This window comes from Chelonoidis abingdonii, chromosome 2, assembly GCF_003597395.2.
Source record: "Chelonoidis abingdonii isolate Lonesome George chromosome 2, CheloAbing_2.0, whole genome shotgun sequence".
Taxonomy (NCBI): Eukaryota; Metazoa; Chordata; order Testudines; family Testudinidae; genus Chelonoidis; species Chelonoidis abingdonii.
In genome coordinates, this window is record NC_133770.1 from 204,359,219 (window position 1) to 204,379,206 (window position 19,988).

The 19,988-nt window shown below is 39.4% G+C and overlaps 1 protein-coding gene across 1 annotated transcript in view; it reads right to left on the bottom strand.

Annotated features, from left to right (window-relative positions):
* The window catches only part of LOC116831759 (cadherin-7), a 104,488-nt gene that overhangs the window by 53,538 nt on the left and 30,962 nt on the right, over window positions 1-19,988 (bottom strand). The window lies entirely within an intron of this gene.

Sequence of the window (19,988 nt, forward strand, 5' to 3'; positions counted from 1 at the left end):
TACAAGATAGTCTGGAAGAATCAGACTAGACTAGAGAATCAAGGAGTCTTGCTCTGCTACTAACATATTGTATATCCTTGAACCAGTCACTTCATTATGTGCCTCAGTTTCCTCATATGTAAAATGTGGATAACTCTTACCAGCCTGCAAAGAGTTGCACTAGTGCTAAAAATTATCATTTCACTGAGATCAAGATGAAGTTCACAAAATTTCATCCAAAACATGATCAAAATGCAATTTTGTAATATAAATGGCAGAAGAATAGATCAGTAAAAACCTGGAAAATAGTCACACCTTTCTATGCTCCAGGAATGATATCAGTTTATTCATTATACATCATCTAAAGCCTGTCCTAAAATACAACTAATCTGCACCTACATAGGTAGTAATAGCACTGTATGCCACAGCTGCATTTCATGGCTGGAACCAGCCCTGCTTCACACGGGTATATGGCTAGAACTTGAAAAGAACCAAGAGATGGCCTAACACCTTTATATAATGTCTACCACTTCACAGCATGAATGTCAGAGTGTAGTTATTATGGGACAGAATAAAGGTAACAGAACCCACACATGCACACCTCCAATTCCCCCCTCCTCCTCCCACACAATAAAGCCCCAAACAAACAAAAACACATTTCTGTAGGGAACAAGTGAAAACACTAGTCATGTGCACTTTAGCACCTGCTGTTTTGTTAAATTATGTTACTTGAGGACAATGACAAAGATGTTCAAACTGTTTGCTTCTCTTATCCTCTTTGGAACATCTTTCACCCCATATCAAATGCAGGCTGAGCCTGTTTGTACTTTCCTGTCATGATTATCATTCTTTCCATCACTAATATATTTTTTTTTCTCAGCTGAGAGTATCACTAGGATTGTAATCACTGCCAGAATTCATGGGCAGAAAATTGCTGTCTGAGTCAGAACTTAATACAATTGCAAAAGGCCTGTGTCATTTCAGCAGTGAAAAATCGGAGACCAATTCTGAATTTTTCAAATGGATAAAGAGCTACATATTACTTATACATTACCTAGCTTATATCCTCTGGATAGCTATTATTTATGCAGTTGCAGTATGCTCCTTCTACCAATATTAATAGATGGACTGCAGTCTGAGCTTTTAGTGTGTAACTGATACTCTGTGGACTGAAAGAATGACCAGCAATGTTCTTTGATACTACAAATTCAGGCTCTGGGTGAGCTACACTCACTGCACATTTTATTTTATTAAAATTACAGAATATTTGTTCTACTAAATCTTTAAAAAAAGAGTGCCTCAGGCTTAACTAGCTGCAAAAGCACTTCCTACTTACATAATCCTAGGGAAAACTCTATATCACCACAGAAGGCACTGTGGTGCTCTTATTCTTTAAGAACATCCTAAAAAGTTTGTTTAAACCCTTTTTTGAATATTTTAGTATCAACATGAGAAAAATGAAAGTTCTGTGCAAGGAACAATGTAAAAAATTCAACTGCACTGAAAGGATCCAGATAGCTGGAGAATGTATACATCAACCTTGCTTTAGGTCTCTTTAGTGTAAGTCTACTGATAAGATGGAGGAAATAACTCACCTTGTAGACTGAGCACAGGACTTAGACCCAGGAGTTCTGGGCTCTACTTCCATCTCTGCCACTGACTATTAATGTATCTGTGGACAAGTCACACTCTCAGTTATTCAGTTTCCCCATCTGAAAGTGGAATATTTACCCAGGTCAGAGTCTAAAGCTTTGTAAAGATTAATAAATGTCTGCAAAATACTTTGAGATCCTTGGGAAGGGCTAAATATTGATATTTGGCCTTGTAATTGACCTGGGTTGATCGTGAGGGATTAATATTCAGAATGATATGGTGCCACTTCTGCAGCACTCTTTGCCAGCTGTTTTCCAGGAAAACCCTACTCTGGAACTCTGTGTGGAAGAGCTCCAGAGAGTTTCTGCAACTCTGATTGTGTGTAAGGTAGAGTAATATTGCTCTGTGGCACTGCCCTCAACATGCTGTCTGCTGCACTTGTGATTTCTCACATAGAAATCCAAGAGAGACCTAGCACAGAAGTCTAAAAGGGGGCCCAGCCTGCAGCAGGGCAAATACGTTATGATTTCAGGGGAGAGGTTATCCAGTAGAGCAACATAAATGACTTGTCTATGTAGAGGGAGTGGTCCCAAGGATCCAAAGAGTTTGGAAGTTTTGCCCACTCTGGAGTTCCCCTAACTCATTGCCTTTCAGTCACAGTTTGTAGGAAATCAGAGACACCTCCTACCCCCATCAGCCACAGATTTCTTTACAAGAGGCCATAATTAGGGGAGAATGATCTTGTCATAAACAGATAGTAGGAGTTAATAGAACAGAAGTACTTTATATCTCTTTTGACTGTAAAAGGTTAACAAGTTCAGTAAGCCTGGCTGTCACCTGACCAGAGGACCAATCAGGGGACAGGATACTTTCAAATCTTGAGGGAGGGAAGTTTTTGTGTGTGCTGTTAGTTTTTGGTTGTTGTTCTCTCTGGGTTCTGAGAGTGACCAGACGTGCAACCAGGTTTCTCTCCAATCTCTCAGATACAGGCTCTTATAAGTTCAGAATAGTGAGTACTAGGTAGATAAGGCGAGTTAGGCTTATGTTTGTTTTCTTTATTTGCAAATGTGCATTTGGCTGGAAGGAGTTCAAATTTGTATTTTGCTGAAAGGATTTTAATTTGTACTTGTATACTTAGGCTGGGAGGGTATTCCCGGTGTCTATAGCTGAAAAACCCTGTACCTAATCCATCTTAAATTTACAAAGATAATTTTCACTGTTTTTCTCTCTTTAATTAAAAGATTTTCTTATTTAGGAACCTGATTGTTTTTTTTTTTATTCTGGTGAGACCCCAGGGACTGGGTCTGGATCCACCAGGGAATTGGTGAGGAGAAAGGAGGGAAGGGGGAGAGAAAGGTTAATTTCTCTCTGTGTCAGGATTATTGTCTCTCTCAGGGAGAGTCTGGGAAAGGGAAAGAGAAGGAGGGAGGAAAGGGAATTTTCCTCTCTGTTTAATGATTCAAGGAGTTTGAATCACAGTGATCTTCCAGGGTAACCCAGGGAGGGGAAGCCTGGGAGAGGCAACGGTGGGGGAAAGGGTTTACTTTCCTTGTGTTAAGATCCAGAGGATCTGGGTCTTGGGGTTCCCCGGGCAAGGTTTTGGGGGGACCAGAGTGTACCAGGCACTGGAATTCCTGGTTGGTGGCAGCGCTACAAGTACTAAGCTGGTAATTGAGCTTAGAGGAATTCATGCTGGTACCCCATCTTTTGGACGCTAAGGTTCAGAGTGGGGAATTTATACCATGACACGTCTTCATTACTTTCTCTGAACCCAAACTTTTTTTTCAAGGATTTCAGATCACTTCATTTAATGAAGGTACTATATGTTCCCCCCAATTCCTAGTGCCTCCATGCAAGACCACCTTTAGTCAATCCCCCATATAAGCTACCCCACACATACACACATGTGGGGATCTAGGTCACCTTATCTCTATCTTCCAAGATCTGTTGACTGGGCTCAGATGCCTCTCAGCTGAGACCCAAGCACATCTACTATTAGCCTTTGTAGATTCTGTGGTTTAATCTTCCCTGGCATGCACTGTGCACACGAGCTCACAAGAAATAAAAGTGGAGGCACCAGCTCTAGAAGAGAAAACACTGAATGCATCCTTAACAGTGGGAGGATGTTGCCATAATCAGGAAGATTTAGGGAGAACTAACAACTCTAGAAAGGCAGGGTCATGTTAGCCTGTTGGGAGTGAGGAGATCTCCAGAGGTTTGGTAGTTATCTGAACTACTTATACACATTTTTGAGGTGTATGTATCACTAATGACAATTATTTTCACTGTGTGCTTGACACTGCAAGTTGCTGAGAGCCCTTAACTCCCAATGAAATCAACAGGAATAAATGTCAGTTAGAACTTCACAGGCTTGATCCCTAAAAAACCATCACTTTAAAATATTCTTGTGCATATGTGTGTGAGATATACAGTGATCTCTTTAGATTTTGACCAGCAAAGACACTACTTCTCTAATAAAAAAATAAACCAAATTCTGCCCTCATTACACCCATGGGACCTGCTGAACCTGAAGGGCTAAACCTTAGGATACAGTCTGACCTGCTATGTTTGTATTTATTTAATTAGGACAACAATTACTCTGCCATTGAGGGTCTAACAAATGACTAGTCCATTTCTTTCAGATTCACTGACACTAAATGCTCTATGCTTTCAGACATCTTGTGGGTTGTGATTCACAGGGCCAATGATAACATCATTTTCCATTACTTAGCATTATTGTGTGCTATTGTAGTATCTCCTATAGAGCTATGTCATGGTATAATTCCCCACTCTGAAGCTTAGCGTCCAAAAGACGGGGTACCAGCATGAATTCCTCTAAGCTCAATTACCAGCTTAGTACTTGTAGCGCTGCCACCACCAGGAATTCCAGTGCCTGGTACACTCTGGTCCCCCCAAAACCTTGTCCGGGGAACCCCAAGACCCAGATCCTCTGGATCTTAACACAAGGAAAGTAAACCCTTTCCCCTACCGTTGCCTCTCCCAGGCTTCCCCTCCCTGGGATACCCTGAAAGATACTGTGATTCAAACTCCTTGAATCAAAACAGAAGAGGAATTTCACCTTCTCCCTCCTTTTCTTCCCCCTCCCAGACTCTCCCTGAGGAAGAGAAAGTAATCCTAACACAGAGAGAAATTAACCTTTTCCTCTCCCCCGTCCTTCCTTCTCCCACCCAATTCCTGTGGATCCAGCCCAGTCACTGGAGGTCTCACCAGAATAAAAACAATCAGGTTTCCTAAACAAGAAAAACTTTTAATTAAGAAGGAAACAACATTAAAAATTATCTTTGTAAATTAAGATGGATTAGGTACAGGGTTTTTCGCTATAAACACTGGGAATACCTCCCCAGCCTACGTATACAAGTACAAATTAAATCCTTCAGCAAATACAAGTTTGAACTTCTTCCAGCCATGCACAATTAAACTCCTTCCAGCCAAATGCACATTCAATAAAAAGAAAACAAACATAAGCTAACTCGCCTTATCTACCTACTACTCACTATTCTGAATAAGAGCTATATTGGAGAGAAACTCGTTAACACAGAAGCACCCTATGGTGCCCACGATCTGGTAACTCTGAAACCCAGAGCAGAGCTCTCGATAACAAGACCCATGTCACCAGCACACACAGAAACTTCCCTCCCTCAAGATTTGAAAGTATCCTGTCCTCTGATTGGTCCTCTGGTCAGGTGACAGCCAGGCTTACTGAACTTGTTAACCTTTTACAGTCAAAAGAGATATAAAGTACTTCTGTTCTATTAACTTCTACTATCTGTTTATGACAAGCTAAAAATCTATTTCCATCATTAACTATAGATAATTGTGCACTAGAGTCAATTTGTCTTACCAGCAAGACTCTTCCTGACTTCTGGAGGCATGGACTGCTATTTCCCTGGTTTCAGACTCCCTCAAAGTAGGTGGAATGCTAATATTCCTGTCTTCCTCTTTCTAACATTAAATACATTTTAAATCTATATCTGAAGCTGTTCCTCATGGTGACAGGATTGTTAATGACTCCTGTTTCATTGAAAGGTCCAGAGATGCAAAGCCTGGGGCAGGGTAGAAAAGACAAAGACAGAAAGAATATGAGGAGCTGCAGGCTTTCCACCACCAACAGGATCTCAAAGGCTGTGGCGAGAAAGAGGGAGAGAAAAAGAGTATGAAACGCTTCAGTATTCACAGATTCAAAAATACTGGGCTTTTGAATCAATTATAGATACTTATTCTCAGCATATCTGAGAAAGTCTCTTGAGGAAGAGTCACCACACTTCACCCCTTTTCTATCCCACTATGAAAAGTATGAGAAAGGGATGGGGGACAAAGGAGAACTGATTCCTCATCTGTAGTTCTCTGTACTGTGGCGATGACACAAATGTACCTGCTCTCTTGTCTTAACACTAAAACTGAGCAGGGATGATGGGGAGATAGAGGATGAGGGTTGGGGGAAGTAATAAAGAAAGAAAAAATGGCAGAACTCTCTGTTTTGGCTCTACAATTGTAGACTCTTCAGGTCTTGTGTCTAGGCAAGAGTTTGGATGAGCTAGGTCCCTGGCAGCAACCTTCTCCCCATTCTCTCCCCTCCCACCATCTCACCAAAAAGACTGGAGATGGATTGTGAAGTGAAGGGGACACACTCACAACTACCTGCTGCCATCCCATTGGCAAGACTGACAAGTGGGCTGGGAGGGAATGTGCAGCCACATGCCCTGATGAAACTAAAGGCACTTTTCAAATATTAAATTGTCAGAAGATGGAATGAAAGTAGGGGGAATCTCAAACAAAATTATCTTAGCAAAGACTATATTTGCCTCCTTTCTTTCCCATCTTACTCATTTAAATGGTTACGAACGACAATGCTGTTACTTAAAATATTTAATATTATTGGATTTACTATTTTCTTTGATTGTAACTATGCAATTTTGCCATATATTTTTATATTGTTGTTTGTATTGGCATTTTCAATTGTGATTGTTAATTTAAAATTAGTTACATATTTCCATAAAATATATACCTGTACAATATTTGTTATATGGGAGGGCGTTTGGGGATCAAGACTCAGTGAACTCGAATAATTTCAACCTGAGTTAAAGTTTCAATCTGGAATGAAATTAGTCTATATAGGGGTGTTGTCAAAGTTAAATTTAATTTGGAGTCTTGTTATATTCCTGCTAAAATCAGGGTGCACTCTCTCCCTGGCTCACACCCACTTATTGACCTTACTGTTCTCAAAAAGGGTTCTTGAGTACGGAGCACTTTTGAAAATCTAACCGTATATCATGAATTGCCATTTTGCCTCATCACAAAATCATGTGAAATAGAAATAGATAATTGTAATACACATAACTGACATCAGCAAAGGCTTGTAATTCCCACCTCACACCCAGGAGCTAGCCATAGTACTTCTCAGTTGACAATGATTTTCTTTTAGAAACTTGCTTCCAAAGAACACTGAGGAACAACTCCTGGAGGGCAAATGTTTCCTTTTGTTTTGTTTTGTTATTTTATGTTACATTGCTGTACAATGCTAGGATCAAAGGGGAAAAACACTATTCTGTGTTCTGCTTTCTAGTATAAGAATCAATATAGGGAAGGAATAAAGTAAAGAGAAAAGCACCAAATATAAATGTATGTCCAAAAATAACTATAATTTTAATCAGGGAATGTTAATGGGAGGGGGGACTATTTCTAATAATATGCTTTCCAAAGGCTTGGCTTTTGTCATGGTGTCCAAGCCTTCAGTAGCAGCAATGCCATCAATGCTTGAATGGAACCAATGTAGATAGTTACGCCACAATGGCACTATTCACCCTTCTGACATACTAGCCACATGTGTTTGGCTCTCTTGCTTTTGGATCTTGAGCAGAAATGACCACAGTGCAGTAGAGGAAGTAGCACCACAGTAAACACACATTCACTCTGTGTAACACAGGCAGAAACATCAAGGACTGCTCAGAATCTGGTCTAAACCAGAACACAGCATTTGCTGGGCACTGGCCTGAAGATACAATGAGGAGCAGATGGCGACTGGAGCAGAGATGGCAGAAGAGACTAGTATTGGCTTTGCAATGCAGAGACATGGTCAGAGGTCCAGAGATAATGGAGAGTACAGATCCACATGGGTCAGGAAGAGGAGCAGCGAGATGTGAAGAAAAAAGACATCAGGGAGAACAGAACAGAGTAGACATGACACCATAAACCAGGGGTTCCCAACCTTGCTTTGCAGTTTGTGCAGGGTAAGCCCCTAGCAGGCCACGAGATGCTTTGTTTACATCGCAGCTCCCAGTGGCCACGGTTCGCCATTGTCCCACATATATTCTCCCCGGATACGGCCATAGACCATATATGGGGAGAATGAAAGAAAAGCAGATGTTAGACATGGAAAGGGTGCGCACACCAGACATGGAGGTCAGAGTGAAAACAGAGGAGGAGGGAAGGCACTGGGGTAGAAGAATATGGAGGGAAAAGATAACAGGAGAGATAGAAAATGAAAAGGAATGGAAGGCAAAAACAAAGACCTATAGATATGGTAAAAAAGAAAGAAAGCACAACATAAAATAGTGAATGGGGCTGATTTTGCAGTCTAGGGGTGGAGAAAGAATCTCTGGGATAGAATGGTAGCAGCTCACCAGCATTTTTACTATTCTAATTTGGGCACTGGATATCCTATGAATGTCTACAGCATTTTTTGCTGCTGGACAAGCATCATGTAACTCTAAATGTTTGCTGTAACTACCCTGTGTTTACAGAGAAACTATGTTCTCCAGGGAAAATTTGTATTAACAGTTAAATTATATATTAGGAGGCACAGTGAAGGCTGTAGTAAATTTAAAAAGATTCAGAATCAGCAAAATCAGGTGCTCGAGGTGGAAAAAAAGGGAAAAATGCAAGTGACCATACATGCACAGAGCAGTGAAAAAAATTAGAGTCACAGTCTCAGATCCTCCGCTGTTCCAGAGCTCTGAACAGCGTAGTTGAGTGATAAAATGGAAGGAAATACAGCTTTAAGCAACTTTTGTACTTCACTAAGCTCCTGCGGTACCATGGGTCACTGCAGTCTCTAGAGTAATTTAGAGTAGCCCAGAGCTGCTATAAATTATGTGAGTTTTGAGAGCCCTCTTTAAGGGCCTCTGTGCTGGCTGATGATTGCCTCACCATCTCCTGCCCCTGTAGCCCTTCTGATACAATTGGCAGTCAGAGAGATCACATAGGGCTGGCTATGTCAGCTCTAGCCAACCAACTTCCCTGCTGTGATGCTGTATGATTGAAATATGACCATTTGAATCATTAATATTGCCTGTTAGACAACTGCAACAAATCTTGTACAAAGTATGTCATGGAATGTGTCAATGGAAAATATATGATTTGCTAAGTATGATTATCCTGTTTATATGCATGTATCATTTTTGTGTCTGAAGTTATGAATATTGGCTATATAGATCTGTATATCAAATGTATTTGCTCCTGAGATAACACCCCCAAAGTAATTTATATCCAATCTGGCCAGCACATTGTGAATGAACTATTCAAGTTGATGACCCATTACATAACACTTAAATCTCACAATGGGCCACAGAAAAAGCTTCTTCCCACCTGGTGGTCCTTTCTGTGGATGCTTTAGTCAAAATATGGGTAATGGCTGCTTCTATGAGTCATCAAAGCATGCAAAGTTATGTGACTTGCTCATGTGACCCTGAACTCCATCTTGTGCCTGTAATTTTCCATAAACTAAGCAGTCCCTCCACATGGGCCCCTCCAGGGCCAGCTCTAGCTTTTTTGCCACCCCAAGTGGCGAAGCAGGGGAAAAAAAAAAGATAAAGTCAATCAGCGGCACTTCAGCGGGGGCTCAATCATGCCGTTACCTCTCTTCCTCTTCGGCGGCTCTTTGGCAGCAGCTCTAAGAGGAAAGAGGGACTGATGGACTCACCGGCGAACTGCCGTGGAAGACTCAGATGTGCTGCCCCTTTCCATTGGCCGCCCCACGCACCTGCTTCCTTTGCTGGTGCCTGGAGCCGGCCCTGCCTCTTTCCTGCTCTGATCTCTGGACTATGGATTTACACTAAAAGACCATATTTGCTACGGTCAGAGGATCTTCCAATCTTCTGTAAGTTACCACAGACTTTATAAGTGAGCAGTCTGTAACATCACTGCTACAAACCTGATCCAAAAACTTTGCAATGATTGTATGTATAAGACTTCCTTAACCATTTTAAATCTCTCCTCTTTCTTTTCTATAAATAAACCTTTAGATATTAAATAATAAAGGACTGGCAACAGTGTAGATTATTGGATAAAATCTGAGTTAAATATTGACCTGGCTATGTGGCTGATCTCTTGGAATTAGAGGACCCTATATGTGACTAAATTGGTTTTCAGTAACCACTCATAAGAGTCCAGTGTCTGGGTGGTAAAGCAAGGGCTGGAATGCCTAAGGAGACTGCATTTTAGACTTATTGTTAACCAGTATGGTGAGACAGAAGTTTACTTTTGTTACTGTCTTGGTATATCTTATGATAGAATAACCACCAGTTCGGGAGTGATACTGCCATATTTCTCAGCAGTGTGTCCTGAATCTGCTATTCTCAGCTGTGACCCACTGTGACACATACGCCAGATGACTCTTCACTGATCCTGTTAGGGAAGCTTTCTGGCCTTTTTGGTGCTAAAGCAACACAAAGGACCGGAGTTGAGAGTAGGCAATGGGTCACAGAGATCAAAAATTAAGAATTGTATTGATTTCCTCACAGGAAATATAGTTGCTATCTCTTGAAGCCAAGTTTTGAATTGACAAGAGTACTCAACTGTCCTCTCACTCCTACAGGTCAAGGATTGAGACATTTAATGGGACAGTTTGGTTACGCATGCACTGCAAAAGCCATATGCAATACCAGTTCTGTGAATTAAGGAGGACTTCACCCTTCCACACTGCCAAGCCTCCAACTTCCACAAGCATTATAAATTTCCCTTAAAAAGACTCATTTTTTATTTTAACCTTTATATCTTTAAAGTAGCCAAAGAGCTTTTATGACACACAGAGACTGTCTACTCTTCCAGACTGGTACTATATGGTGCTAATATCACACAGGATAGCCCATATCAGATTTTTAAACACCCTGGGAGCCAACTGAACATTCATTGAACCAACACTAAAATAAAAAAATGTTGAAGCAAACATATCTGTATTGCTTGATAAATTATTATACAATTATAATCCACGCCAATATTCTTAAACCTACTCCTCAAAAAATTTCAGTTATAATCTAAGTAAGCCCTCAAGGTTCCTGAATGAAATACCAAGTTCAGATGACAGGGTCCGCCTAGCAATATGAGGTACTGTCATCTAAGGACTGGAGGTTGAATAATTAATAAGAAAATACAGAAAACTGGATGTGATAAGAGCAGCTAAGTCACACACATGTTCTATAACATGCACACAACTTTTTTTCCTCTCAAGCAATGTCACTCAACTAAACATATACATAACATATAATGTCATACAGAGATATAAATCTCCTTCTTAGGTTCTTCTCAATTCTCTACATGTGCAGATGCTGCAATCCTAAACCTCTGCCTTCCTCTGCCCCAGTTTTAATAAGAGCACTGGATGCCCTGTGGCTGCAAGGAAATGTGCAGCAAGCCCATTAAGATTAGCACAGTTAGAGGAAGAGCACAGAGGCAGCTGCTGTTGTAGATGGCTGAGTGGCATATGCGGTCCATGAGTATTCTTGAGGAGTTTTAATGGGCCATCATCATGGTATGTCACTCCTCAAAATGGTCATTTGTTATTCACACTCTTAAATGACAGTTTGGCAGCTCTGAGTGGTAAAAACAATTTGCATAATGTACATCTTCACATACTAATTGCAAAATATTTAATTTGAAAAAGCAACAATTCTGTACAGTAGCACCACCAACAGCCCACATGCAACATCACACTTATATAAAGGGAAATGGGCAAGTAAGGAGGGATAACTGTGTGGTTACATAGATAGAACCCAATTTTGCCCTCACTTATACACGTGCAACTCCACTGAAGTCAATCAGGCTGTAACAGAACAGCGAAAACAATGTACATTGAACAATGCACTGGATGAAACATGCATTGAGAGGACTGTGTTTACTGTGAATATTCCTTCAAGTACTCAGTATTACTATTTCAATATTCAAACTGTGTAATTCACCAGATAAGTTATATGGTATTGTTTTTTCTTTCTGACCTAACCAATATAAATTACTTCTGTTCTACCCAAAACCGATTTCATTTTGTGATCAAACAAATCTCAGTGGTCCAACTTTGCTCATACAAGTGCTTACGAAAACAAATAGTGTGAGAATATGCTTGAAGCACAATTCGACTTAAAAGTTGCTGAATAATTATTTGCCTTAGCTGGAGAAGGCAAATTTGGACCTTTTAATTTACTTTAGATGTCAAGACAGAGTCACACCTCTCTTCCAAAATGCTACAGGTTTTATTACATGTTCCATGTCTATTCACAATGCACCAGGCTTCCTGATATTATTTACTATGCCAGTGTATTTACTAGTCCAGTGACTTGATTTATCTTGTTACCAGGAAGCACTGAAGCTGTGAAACAAAAGCCAACTACTCTCTGCTTCAGTTTTCTAATCAAATTGCGTAAGGATCTACGCTCCCCGTATTCCACGTGTATAACTCCTATAAAAGTGAATAAGCATTAGGAATGTAGTGTAATAAATAAATTCCATAGACCCCAACTCTGCAAGGTGTTCCATGTAGAAGGACCGCTATGTTTGCACAGAGCTCCACTGACTTCAGTGAGTCAACCCACATGGAGCAGCTAGAGGTATCAAATGCATTTGATAGGGTTAAACTATCTGTCCCAATTATCTCCCCCAAACATGTAAAACAAATCCCATTTCCCACCTCTACTCCCACAGTTGGAAACCATCCAGAAGCACTAGCTAGCATAATGTAAATAGGGAATAAATTTGCATGAGCAAACTCTCTTCCAGAAACTGCATGTTTTATTGCATTATGTAAGTCATCTATTTTTTATGGAGTTTGCAGAATATTAGAGAAAAAGTGTTTTTTTTCCTTTCTTCTATTAATTATTTAATGTTTAGTACTCAGATTTGTTTTTGACATTACAAGATTCTGTTCTGTACTTTGGAGTGTGCGTGTGTGTGGGGGGGAATCTAAATAGATTCATAGACTCAGGACTGGAAGGGACCTCGAGAGGTCATCGAGTCCAGTCCGCTGCCCTCATGGCAGGACCAAATACTGTCTAGACCATCCCTGATAGACATTTATCTAACCTACTCTTAAATATCTCCAGACATGGAGATTCCACAACCTCCCTAGGCAATTTATTCCAGTGTTTAACTACCCTGACAGTTAGGAACTTTTTCCTAATGTCCAACCTAAATCTCCCTTGCTGCAGTTTAAGCCCATTGCTTCTTGTTCTATCATTAGAGGCTAAGGTGAACAAGTTTTCTCCCTCCTCCTGATGACACCCTTTTAGATACCTGAAAACTGCTATCATGTCCCCTCTCAGTCTTCTCTTTTCCAAACTAAATAAACCCAATTCTTTCAGCCTTCCTTCATAGGTCATGTTCTCAAGACCTTTAATCATTCTTGTTGCTCTTCTCTGGACCCTCTCCAATTTCTCCACATCCTTCTTGAAATGCGGTGCCCAGAACTGGACACAATACTCCAGTTGAGGCCTAACCAGCGCAGAGTAGAGCGGAAGAATGACTTCTCGTGTCTTGTTTACAACACACCTGTTAATGCATCCCAGAATCACGTTTGCTTTTTTTGCAACAGTATCACACTGTTGACTCATATTTAGCTTGTGGTCCACTATGACCCCTAGATCTCTTTCTGCCATACTCCTTCCTAGACAGTCTCTTCCCATTCTGTATGTGTGAAACTGATTGTTCCTTCCTAAGTGGAGCACTTTGCATTTGTCTTTATTGAACTTCATCCGGTTTACCTCAGACCATTTCTCCAATTTGTCCAGATCATTTTGAATTTTGACCCTGTCCTCCAAAGCAGTTGCAATCCCTCCCAGTTTGGTATCGTCTGCAAACTTAATAAGCGTACTTTCTATGCCAACATCTAAGTCGTTGATGAAGATATTGAACAGAGCCGGTCCCAAAACAGACCCCTGTGGAACCCCACTTGTTATACCTTTCCAGCAGGATTGGGAGCCATTAATAACTACTCTCTGAGTACGGTTATCCAGCCAGTTATGCACCCACCTTATAGTAGCCCCATCTAAATTGTATTTGCCTAGTTTATCGATAAGGATATCATGCGAGACCGTATCAAATACCTTACTAAAGTCTAGGTATACCACATCCACCGCTTCTCCCTTATCCCTTACATAGTACATGCAAGTGCAATTGTGCAAAATTAATACTTTCCCCTCTCCCCCACCCTCCACCCACTGCTTTTGGGAATACATACAAGGAATTTTTTTTAAAAAAAGCAGACCTACTTATAGGAAAGCTAGTTCTGCCACAATATTTATTCTGCTAGTTAGGCGTTATATTGAAATCTGAATAAAATACCCAGGAGTCTGAGTTCCTTAAAAAAGTATATTTTTTCCATCAACATTTTTGGAGCATTTAAACCAAAAAAAAAAGAAAAGAAAGAAAGAAAGAAAGACCTCAGAAGTAGATATAATAGTAGCATCACTCACAATATACAGCATTTTTATGTAAATACTTAAAGAGTGGGTAGATAAGCATATACTGTACCTGTTTGTCCATGTCCATAATATCTACTTTAGAAATGAAAAATCATTTGGCATAAAACATAAAGTCTTATACATGGACAAATATGTACATATATCAAATCTCCATGTGTTTACAGAGTATAAACCGTATTATATAAACTCTGTGCTGTCTTTTTTGTCAAATTACTGATCTACAGTTTAGAGAGATTATTCTTTTTCCATTTGAACTATCTAAAATAGCTTGCAGCACTATTTGGTTGATAATGATGTTCTCATAAGAACCTGCTTTCGAAGAACATTAATCCATTAATACAGAGAAACAGATTCCTGGAGGGTACATGGGGTTTTTTTGTTTTGTTTTGTTTCAATGTTGCATCCACTTACTGACACGTCCTTTGCCTTTGAAATTTTAATGTTACTGAAAATTCTCTTGTAATATTACAGTGCACATCAGTGGGTCTGAGAAGTGCTGAAACCCTAATAGGACGGGTGAAAATGGTAAAGTATCTAAATGTAAAGCAGTCAAAGTAATTACTGTGACTAATTGTCTCTGTAGAAGTCTATAAATTGCTGGACTGCAGCACTATGCGTGATCTGATCATTTTAATGATGAAAGATTTATAATGCAGAGCAGATACAATAAGCTGGGTCCAAGCTGGGTCTAACCTTTAATTCCCTGAAAACAGTTAAAGACTAGTTAAATAAAATCTATGAAACTATTAAAATAAAATAACATTATCATTGCTTGTCTCTCTCCTCTTACTTTCAACCCTACTCATAACATACATGTATCAAGACATCTTGCTCAGCTCTGGCTGTTTTGCTTAAAAATCAAGTTACTATAATTAAATATAGCACCATATAACTGTGTGGGTGATCTGAGCTGAACAATGAACAAGTCCCTGCCCTGACAAGCCTACAATTCGTTACAATCAGTGCAGTGCTAGATAGTATAAGGAAGTTATATGGTTATACTATACTCAGAATGTTCCACAGACTAGGTTTAGGAAAGTTGTTCATTCCTTCTTTCGTTTAAAGAATGATCTTTAACCAGGAATTACTAAAGACATTTGTTCAGTTTTATTCCTATGAGTATTTCCCATTAAATTAAATGGGACTATTCACAGATTTAAAATTAAGCATGAGATTAAGTGCTTTCCTGGATCAGGGCCTTAATGTGCATACAACAGATGGCTATTCCATGCTTGTGGCACATCACTGAAAAACAGCAAGAAGTTTAAAGTGGGCAGAGAAATTTAAAAAAAAGGGAGTAGCAGAGAAGCATAGGTAAAGGGTTTTAGCACGGGTAAATTATTTAACAAAAAAAGGGAACCAATGGAAATCTATACCATGCCATAGACACTCCATTCCTAATATATCAGAGGGTAACGTATGAAACCAGTACATAGCTCAGTTTCTTATGTTAGTGAACCTCACAATTTAATTATGCTCCCTTAGATGCTGGTGTTGTGTTTTAGTGCCAGTGCTGGGTAAAGTCCATTAAAAAAAAAACAGCAAAATCCACTGTCGTTGTTTAGCCCATCATTTCAAATCATTGATCATTGTTGCTCATTTAATTTAATATCCTTGCTTTCAGTGAATCTATATATAATTAGGGTGGTAGTGGTTCTTCACTGCTACTGGCTTGGTTGATATTCAATCATAACACTTTTTTAGTGTTCTCCACCAGCCACCACTAGTGTTTGTTTAAAGTTGCAGTTTCTGTAGGGCAGACCACCAGATGGAAGGATAGATGAGATATCCCTTTATGCATTCAGAAGTTATGGGCAAGGTAGTACCATTTCACTTCATCTTTTCTCATCTTACTCAATTTTTATTTATACTGATTTCCCATGTTCTCTTCTTTCCCAAGATTTTTTTTTGTCAACTAGTACATTGCTGAAACTTTAACCTCACTAACAAGAATGAAATAATTTAATCCAATATTACACTTTACTAAATCTGTATCAATAATGCTCTGATTCAGGATATCAGACATATTTGTGAAGGTTCAACACATGCTTAAAACTCCCATTGAAGTCAATGGATCTTAAAGGGATGTTTAAAGCTAAGCACATGTGTAAGTGATTTCCTTATCTGGGGCCTTAATGTGCATGCAGAGCAAGAGTATGTTAATGAACAGAAATGTGGTTACCAGAGGGAAGCAGTGCACAGACTAATTGCAAGAAGCAATATTAAAAGTCCATGGGATTCTATTATATAAATTCATAGTGTAACTGTTCAGTATTCAGAACAAGCTGAAGTATGGTATGCACAGTATATATGGATGTTTCAGATTCTGTCTTAAATTGTTCAGATCATTTAAAGTGATCCCCAGTGAATAAGTGCTTTACATGGTTTGGTGTCTTCTCAATTTTTTTCTTAACATTAACATTTGCAGGTCTACTGGGACTTTCGGATATAACCAGATTGGTGTCTGGATAGTGATTTGCATTTTGATAGGCACTTCTACTATAGGTGACAGAGATGAGTGGAATGGGGCAACACAAAGATAAACCACCTACATGTGGTATGGATGGCCAATATCAGACTAACTGCTTATAGTACCTACTGACTTCAGTGGGAGCTGGATTGGGTTTATAGTGAATGGTGTAATGCTGGTCTGGTAGTTGAAGGGGACAGCATTTATTTTTTCCCCTTCCTATTCCTTTGAGTATGCAGAGTGTTAAATAAGTATCATCTCATCTCAATCCTGTGCTGTCAGTACATCTAGTTTCCTTAAAAGGGCACCTTTTAGCATTGAATATGATCAGCTGAGGACATTAAATGACTAGAATCAAAGCTCGCTCTCTGTATACATAAGCTTTTCTGACTTCGATCATTAATACCAGAAAAATGACATTATTTTTATCTATTTTTCATATCTGTGCCATTGTCTCCATGTTTCTTGTAAATTAGCCTCCACTGTTAATTGCTGGTGATATAATGGATTTATGTTCAATTTACAACCAAATGGTAAGAAATTAGTGAAATGGCATGTGCTGTTTTACTATGGATATGTGGGGTTGCTGAATCTACATTAAAATTCAAATTGTGCAGTCTCTGTGCTAATCCTGAAAGCGGTCTGATTTCTACCAGAAATGTTCAAAGTTTCAGTTCAGAAGCTCATTTCTGATGGTTCCGCTATTCCACATCACTGGGATCTTCTGATTTACATAAATATTTATCTGATTATATGACACAAATATTTCATTTTACTATAACGAAAGATTTTCCTTAGTATAAGCAAGTTGAATGTACAAAGACTCCCAAACTAAAACTGAGGAAATTAGAGCACTTTTATCTAATCATCAGTTTCACGCTGTTTTTCCCCTCTGAATGAACTCTGGTAGGATAAGAATAGAAATGATAGTGCACTCCCACTATACCAAGAGGACACTCCATGTATTTTAAGGATTGTGATCATCATGAAGGTAGAGGCATTATTAGCATTAGTTATTTCACTAACTGCAAACTAAATCAGTTTAAAGTTTCCTCCCATCTACATCAACTCTATTAAATTTACTGGTATTTGCATGCCTGTGATACTTCTTGATTGTGTATATCACCAACCATTTCCTAAAGGAAACTTTTATTACAGTGTCTGAACCCTTCATTTTTAATCCTGAATCCCCAATGTGTTGTTTTTGAAGATTAGAGTTTAAATCAGTGTAATACTTGCCCCCAGCGTTCACGACTGATCTTTGCTAAATTTCACTTGACACAGCATGTAAACTTCTCCACCAGATTGTTTGAGCACTCTCAAAGCTTAATTGATCCAATTTGCATGTCTCATCTTGGCAGAATTGTGTATCATTTCTATCCTCTTGGACTAAGTGATCGCAATCTAATTACTTTGTATACAAAGCATATGGAATGTTTCCAACTCCTTTGCTATCCCCTTCCGTGCACCCATGTTAAAGCTTTCTAATTCTACAAGCAATCGGATCTTCCAGTATTTTTACAGGATTATTGTCTCATTGATTGGCCTTTTGTCAACAGTTATAATACCCTAAAGCCAATGTACTTTTTTTTTTTTTTACACAGAGCATTTTCCCTTTGTATAACACCTTCTTGTGGGCTTTTTTATAACGGGTATTTTATTTAGCACTCTGTTCATGTTAATTAACACTATTTAACAGGACAGTCCCTTCGAGGCTAGATCTTCTGGTGTAAATCACCATTGCTCCATTCAATAGAAACACATAAATTTACACCAACTGAAAATCTGTCCCTATATTTTTAGGGAGGAAAATAATCTATCATTTCTCCATTGCTCCATATATTTGAAGGTAGTTTGAAGGACTGCACCAATTTTTAACCCAATTTATAACTTTCAGAGGGAAAAAAGTTACTTTCAAACATTGATATATATCTTTCAAATGTTAATTATGCTTTTGTACATTTATTATTGTTTTTTCACTTACCTAAGAGTAGTTGGTCCCAATATTTTTTCCCTACCTAAATTAAGCATGTTACAGTAACCACCCTTAAATAACAAGGTGGTCTCTTCAGAAATTGCATTACCTATGAATTAATGAGATCTACCTGTCTAAAATAAAACAAATAAATAAATTTAAAATAAAAACATTAAAAAATCTGAAGCACACTGGTGAAATTAATGAAGACCAAGGATGAATAAACTTCGGACATAATTAAAACCAAGCACTAGAATGAAACAGAAAATTCTATTTGGTCAATTCAATTATCAGCTCAAGGCTTGATCTTAATTCCCCCTATGCCCCCAAACACCATTACCAAAGTTGTATTTTAAAACATGAGTATCATGCCCCTTTTACTTGGTGTCCTCTGTGCTCAGTTTTCCTACCTTGTGTCCCTTCCCCCAGGATCCATAGGCAACTAATGCCCAGTATTCCTGCACTAATAGAATGCTGGGTTGTTGTTGTTGTTTTTCCCTATGTTCTGCCTTGCTGTTTTATCTTGTTTTTCATGCACCTCTCTAAGCATATTTGTTAAGAGGAGAAGACAGGATGCTTTTTTCTTCCATTTAAAAATATGTTAATAGACTTAAAGTATGTAGTTTACAGCACATGAATAGTCTTCAGGTTTAGAGCTGATGGCCACCTACGGTGTCAACTAAGGCTATGTTTTCACTACCCGCCGTATCGGCGGGTAGCAATCGATTGCGTGGGGATCGATATATTGCGTCTCATCTAGACACGATATATCGATCCCCGAACGCGCTTATATCGATTCTGGAACTCCACCAACCCGAACGGAGTTGCGGAATTGACAGGGGGAGCCGTGGACATCGATCCCGCGCTGTGAGGACGGTGAGTAATTCGAACTTAGATACTTCGACTTCAGCTATGTTATTCATGTAGCTGAAGTTGCGTATCTAAGATCGATTTTCCCCCGTAGTGTAGACCAGCCCTAACAGGGGGCAGGGAATCACTGGGTCTGTTGTGGTGCTGCTGATGACTCAGCAAACACAGGGAGGACTAAATAACTCCCGTGGAGAACATGTAGATGAATTATAAAGTGTCATAGATCCAAGTGAGCATCCCTCCCTATCCACACACTAAGACTGCCATGAGAGGAATCCAAGCCTCTGGTGTTCTTGACCCCTGAATTGCTTCATGCTCCTGGAACTTAAAGGGAATCCAGCCACTGCCCCAACAAGAGAGTTCCTAGATGCACACTCAGGGTGCAGGCCTTCTATCT